The 7,211-nt window shown below is 32.2% G+C and overlaps 1 long non-coding RNA gene across 1 annotated transcript; it reads left to right on the top strand.

Annotated features, from left to right (window-relative positions):
• Nucleotides 1-697: 697 nt before the first annotated feature.
• LOC148946471 (uncharacterized) lies at nt 698-3,896 on the top strand. The gene is made up of 2 exons (XR_016142549.1): nt 698-1,268; nt 2,974-3,896. It is a non-coding gene; the product is annotated as an uncharacterized LOC148946471 (long non-coding RNA).
• The last annotated feature ends 3,315 nt before the right edge of the window (nt 3,897-7,211 follow it).

The following is a 7,211-nucleotide window of genomic DNA, read 5'->3' as shown; positions in this document are numbered from 1 at the left end:
ATAAGCTATATTATAGGCTATATAAGCTTATATGCTATAGGCCTATAATTAAACAATTGGACCTATAGTTTGGTTACTATTTTCCATAATAGCTTATTGATTAGGAGAGTTGCTTTTCAAAAGGAAACATGTTAATAACAAAAGAGCTGGCCTATTGTCAATAGATTCCCCAAAACCTATTTGCAAATATAATATTTGCTGCTCTGAGGATGTAGTCCCCTATTCCACCTCCTAATAGTGCCACATATAGCCTTATATAATTCTACTGCTCTGTTATATAGCCTACTATTTTTAATATTTTACCAACTGTGTAGTGTAAGCCAGAGAAGAGTAGGCTAGTTAATTATATTCTGTAAATTTATCAGAACTATAGCCTCTAATATATGTTCACTAGGGTAAACAATTGCTTTTTAATGGGATGATCTTTTATATTAAAAAAAAAATAATGTAACCTACTGAATAAAAATTTTGGAAATAAGCTCATATATCAATCAGTAGACAATAGTGCTTGTTTAATTGATTTAGTTTTTTTGGTTTTCAGTAAGGAATTAAAGACAATTTGACTTTGTAAACAATTTGACAGTTATGCCTTTCAACAAAACACTATGAAGAAGGTGTGAAATGAATTTGTAATTTATGTGAACTGCATTTGTGCTCAAAAACGAACTGATTAGTCTATTAAGTTCTTCTTATTTAGGTTAGTGCATATAAATAACAAGAATATGTAAATCCCAACAGTAAGCTTTTAGAAATTCAACATGCCAGCTGTTAACTCATTCTAAAGTTGTTGTAACCAAAGAGTGTAGCTGTAACCAGAGTATGCTGCAGTTTTACTTGGAATTACAAGTGCTGTCAAGACTCCAATGTAGTAATAGGTATATAATATGTTTCCCAAAAAAACTTATCAGCTTGTCTTGTAATGCTTCTTGTGTTTTGAATTGAACTGCTATTTCATTGAAATTCTGTGTAAAATTTGCAATCCTTTGTTGATGTTTACAAATACATAAAATTTCTTGTGAAGGCATATTTTCCAGTTCTGTTATCCTCTAATTTGTTTACAAATGCCCACAATACAAATTGTAAAGACAAGCTACAAAAATTTCATATAATTGATTCATTTAGTATTGATTTTTACAGGAAGAATCCTAAGATGAAAGCTCTGAACCAAATTGTTAGCTCTTCAAGCTGCTCAACCCCAGTTCTTCAACCACAAAGTACAGCTGAAGCTCAGGATGACGTAGACTCCTTTATTACAGAAAAAAGTCAAGGTTTGTTATTTTAGTGTATATTCAATTTTTGTTCATTTGTTTTTGTACATGTGCCAAGCTTCTCTTTCTCTAAGTCTGTGCCTCACTCATTTTCTGGGAATGGGTTTCTTTTGAGGAGATCTAGTTTATAAGATATTGTTAAAATGACTAAAACAATTCTTGTACAATCGAAACATCAAATGTAAGCTGCAAATACCAGATTGAATAAATAAAAATACTCAGTTTTAAGGGAATACAGTATATTCAGTCAGTATTTCAACCTAATTTTTAGTAAGAAATATAGTAGTTCTTTTCTTTTAATTCTGAATTTTATTCAAAATATATTTCCTACTATAAACTGCAGAAATAAAATGTGTCCATCAAAGCCATTTTCTGATTCCACTGATCTTTGGATAGGAAATTTGTGAATATATGAGACAACAATATCCACGTCTCTGAGGGGTGTCACATTTTGTAGAGATTGTTGAACCTATGTTATATGTATATCTAAGAAGGTACAAGGATTGTAAACAGTCAGTTTTGTTCTAATGGATTCCAAATGGTTTTATGATCCTATAAATTTTTGAATAAGAAATTTGTGAATATATAAAAAGACAATATCCATGTCTGTGAGGGGTCTCACACGTTGTCAATATTGTAGAACTTGTGTTATATGTATTTCTAAGAAGGTGTAAGGATTCCAAACATAGTCAGTTTTTGCTAATGATATTCTGATTGGTTTTGTAGTTTTTTTTTTAAAACACCACTAAGCAGCAAAAATGTACTTAGCCGAAGCTAAGTGTTCTCATAGTTTCATAAAAAAAAAAAAAATTAATTCACTGCCTTGTGCAAATCAACTGAAATAAAATTGATTCTTGCAGTCAAATTGAAAGTTTTTTATTCAAAATGATAAAGGGTTTTCATTTGAGAAAGAGTAAATTTTAGGAAGGGCCGAATTAAAGGGTGGCTAGAGTTTATCCCTCCCCCTCCTGCCCACGACTGGTTGGGCTAAAATCTCGTTCAACTTATAAAAAGGACTTAAACTCTTAATTTTCCCAAAATCCTGGATACAACCCTTGGTCTTATACATCGAGTTCAACCTACAAGCTCTCCTCATCCCTCCCTTTGAAACAATTGTGTATTTAGCTGATGGTTCAATGAGAGCTGGAATTTTTTTGCATTAAAGTGCACCCTTTGAGTCTCCCCCCCCCAACTACACTCCAATCGAAGAACTCCAGTTTACAAGTTTAAGAGCCTTTATAAGTTTTGAACTTTGTCCAATGCTTACAGGTACTATTTGTTATTGGGAAAAAGCAGGGATATTTTTTTCTGGGGATTTTTCTGCAGAGGGGGGGGGGGGTCTGGGGTAATTTTCTGTGGAGAGTAAATTTTTGAGAATAATTTCCTTTCAGTGAGGATGCGTGTTCTGGGGGTATTTTTTGAGGGGAGACTCCTAGAACCAATTATAGGTATGCTAGCTTTCACCTGTATTTTTCTAGTCATAAATTAAACTGAGGGATATACTATTTGTTTCCCATGTCTGGTTTATAGGTATCTGGCATTTTCTTGCTGAATGCCAGAAATAAATCAGAAGGCCATCCTTATTTTAAAATTGGGATGAAAGGACATTTATTTGTTGCGTTTTTTGTATTTTAACCTACCCTCACCAACTCCCTTTGGGTCATTTATATGCAACTATGATTAAATTGTGCTTCTTTTTTTACAGAAAGTTCTAAAACACCAAAAAACGAAGAGGAATTAAAAGAAGAGAGAGTGAAGAAGATGGTATTACCGATGCCATATTACAAGCCTCATATGTTTAAAAAAAAAATCAAAATAAAACAGAACCTAAAGAAGATAATGCAGGAAGATTTGGCAGACTCATTGCCAATAAAATCAGACATTTGACAAAAAAAATGAAAGAATTGCCATGGTCAAGGTCCTTGAGATTATTGATGATCTGGAAGAACAACAAGATAATGACGATATGTGTGTTTACACTATAGCTGGAACAGACATTGAGTAGATTCATTTTTTTTCTTTATACTGAAATAATTTTTCTTTTACTGTTTTTAATTGAAATGTTTGGTTCTCCTTTTTTAGATTTTACAGGCCTTAACTTTTTTATTAACTTTTTTAGATTTTACTAGTTTAATCTTTAACAAAAGCCATGGGTTTTTTGGAGGGGAGGCTGTAAGAGAATATTTGGACTAAGGTCAGAGCTCTATATGAAGATTTTTCATGGCTAATGAAAAACATTAGGTGAAATAATTACCTTGGTACCTATCTTGGATTCACTGTAATTAGCCATGACTCTCAAGTTCTAAGTCACTTCCACCAAGTTGTTTTTAATGTGAAATACTTAAATGTCATCTTGGAGTTTTTGGTATAGTAATCCCTTATTTGATGAACTTCAAACACTGTTATATACTAATCTGAGTGGTATTAATAAAAACTTAGAAGGAGCAAAAGTTTGTTTAATAAAAACAAAACAATTTTGATTTACATAAAACAGTGAATTAAGCAGCAAAAATAGGTTTTTTGGTTTTCCGTACTTTTGGTGGGATTGTGGGAATAAAACATTAATAAACTGTAATTTTACGTATTTTGCTTTTCTTGCAAGACATTTAGGACGAACTTAAGATCCTAGTTTCATCACAGTGCACACATATCTGTCCCTGTCTGATATAAAAAATACTGTTGCATTTTTTAAGGCACCAAACTATAAAGAGGGGGTGAACTTCAGGGTGATATTACTTTGAGTTGAAAGGTAGCGGAATTAAGGGTTTGAATCCCTTTGTCCATTTAATTAAAAAATAGGTGGAATCTTGAGAGTTTTGTTACCTCTCTTGTAAAAACTAGAGTATGGGCCTAGAGGAACCTTATTCCTCGGTGTTTCAGGTTCCCAATTGAACGTTTCCTTGAGATCACGAGAGACCTTCCTGACATCTGGCAATATGAACAAGAAAATCATAATAAACAATGGTTTTATTTGTACTTACATAAAATGAAGAAATGACAATGTTTGAATAGCAAAAGCACTGCTAGTGAAACGACGGAAAGGTAAGCAAGGGATTGTCTAGTAGCTTATCATTAACTTCCCAGCATATATTTTAGGCTCTTGATTCCGTCTTGAAATTCCATTAACATTTATCAACTACTATCAAATATAAAAAGAAGCCTCTTAACTAAAACTTTATCAAAGTTACTCAGCTCAGCTCCCCAAATGGCATTCATGGGTGTATCTTGCTTCGTTGCGAAAGGAGGAAGGAATCAATTGTTATGTCAAACCTATTAGCCTAGATCACACTCCATTTTGAAAGCTTGTGCAATAAAATTGCAGCTTAGCAGCTCTTCTGAATTTTTTTTTTAAGACTAAAGCAGTTACAAACTATATTGCTTAATTTATAATTAAGTAATATCATCGTGATTTTTCTGGCAACAATAAAAAAGTGAAATTCTTACCTTCTAATACGCAGCACATATCTGTTAGTGAGATTACAATGTTTCCTGCCATTTTTAAATCATTCCCAGTTATATTTTCCTAATATCCTAAATATAAATGTGCAAAAAGAAGCCTTCTTTTTATCTTTTATCAATGAATCAAAGTTTGGCTGTTTGACCAGGATTTGTCCACCATCCTGATGCACCACTGGGGTAAAATCCTGAAGCTGGCTTTTCTTGAACTGTTTAAACACTAGAAGTTGATTCATATTGTTAGGAAGTAATTTAAACTTAGAAAATAGGAAGTTTCTGTATGAGGAAATCTAGTGAAGACTTCAATACAAACAATAATTTATGACTTCTTTTATTCACTAATGTTGTATGTTCCATTATATATGGTCTAATAAATATTAATATATAAAACTTTAAAATAGAAATTGTTAAGACATTTAATTTGTGTTGCAGAAAGCATTTTATAAACAAATCCATGTTTTAATTAAAGTAAAAGGATTTCAATGTAAAGAAAATAGGAGCAGAGAAATACGCTGATCATAAATTATCAACATATTTATGTGAAACATTTATATAATTCTTGACATAAAGATTTTCAAAAACTTGCTAGGGTTTAGCTTGAAGAGAAGATGCCAGGTGAACTGTTAAAATGCTATAATAGTAAACCTAAATCCTCCATAGATTAATTAGAGCAACTGTTTATTATTGACGTATATTGATTATTACAAGAGATTTAAAAAGAACCACGGTTAGCAATGCTGGTTTGCCATGGGACAATACAAGCTTCACTTTGAAAATATAATTTCAGGAGGTTCCTGTATCTAAGAGACTGAGTAGCAGCATTAAAACTGCCCATTCGTCTGATGTCAATTAGGTTTGTATGATTAGAAGTAATTTCTCTCCAAAGTCCATTCATTCAGTCACTTGTGTCCACCATGGCAGGGGGAATATACATTCTTTAGGAGCATTTGTATTGTCTGCACTTCTTTAACAATTGTGCAAACAACATCATGCTTTTACAATCATTCTGGTTGTAGCAATGCGTGCTATTATTGGTTTTTTGAATATTTGCCAACGGGAAGCAAATATTCCAAAAGTATTTTCAATTGTTCTTCTGGCACGAGATAAACGGTAATTAAAACACTTCTGAAAAGTCAAAGTGCCTACCAGAAGCTGCATATGGTTTCATCATGTAGGTTTTAAGGGGAAATGCATCATCCCCTACAAATACATATGGAAATTTAACATTTTGAAGTCCAGGAAGCTTACTTATGGGTGGCAAGGAAACCTGTCCTGTCTAATCTTTTTCCTAACTCACTTGAATTAAATATGCCACAGTCATTATTACTACCAGGAGTTCCAATATCCACAAAAAGAAAGTTATAATCTGCGTCGCAAACTGCAAGTAGCACTATTGAAAAATACTGTTTATAATTTTAATACTCCCTACCACTCCCACCAGGGGCTTCAATTCGTATATGTTTCCCATCAACAGCTCCTACACAGTTTGGGAAGTTCCAATTATCCCAGAAACCCTTTGCAATAGCTTCAAAATCTTCACTTGTCATAGAAGGCCTTAAGAACAGGGGCTGAAGCACATCAGAAATTGCTAGATGGCAGCTCTTCGATTGGATGATTACGGCGTTAATGGAATCGGTAAATAGGGTGTTTATTTTTACGCGTTGCGAGCAATCCCTGGAACATTTTGATGATTACATTACCAAAAAAAAGTAAAAGTAGTATTCCAGGGGGTATAAAAAATAAACCTAAATAATCCAGGGGAGCCGGAGGGGGGTGGGGGTACCAGCCTCTCCCTTGAAATTATATTTTTTCCAGTTTCTGGACATTTTTTATTATATATATATATATATATATATATATATATATATATATATATATATATATATATATATATATATATATATATATATATATATATATATATATATATATATATATATATATATATATATATATATATATATATATATATATATATATATATATATATATATATATATATATATATATATATATATATATATATATATATATATATATATATATATATATATATATATATCAGGTATATTTCATTAGAATTAATCTAACTTCACTTCTTGACTGTGGTGGGTATAAGAGATAAGTACAAAAATTACAAGGTGCGGTGGCAAATAGCAGCACGCGTTGGTGCTGTGGATGGGGACGAAACAAGAGGTTTCTCCCGCGTCATCAGTCGACACATCCGGATCAATGATCTTTAAAGGTACACGTAATTCATAACGATAAAAAAAAAAAAAAATACAATTACAGTGCTTACAATTTGAATGGTTGACCGTCCTAAATCATGACATATTCCCTGGAAAAACAAATTGTGAGCAATTGTAGTTTCAAGTTATAAGGTTGAAAGGAAAAAGATTTACACATTTATGTTTCAAATAATGTACAAAAAGAGACTAAAAGTTTTGTAGACGCCACCTATCGATAAAGTATCGCCATGCATGGTAC

This window comes from Artemia sp. Qi Xiang Cuo, chromosome 12, assembly GCF_049724085.1.
Source record: "Artemia sp. Qi Xiang Cuo chromosome 12, ASM4972408v1, whole genome shotgun sequence".
Lineage (NCBI taxonomy): Eukaryota > Metazoa > Arthropoda > Branchiopoda > Anostraca > Artemiidae > Artemia > Artemia sp. Qi Xiang Cuo.
The sequence above is the reverse complement of the archived record's forward strand: the minus strand, read 5'-3'. Positions and strand labels throughout refer to the sequence as shown.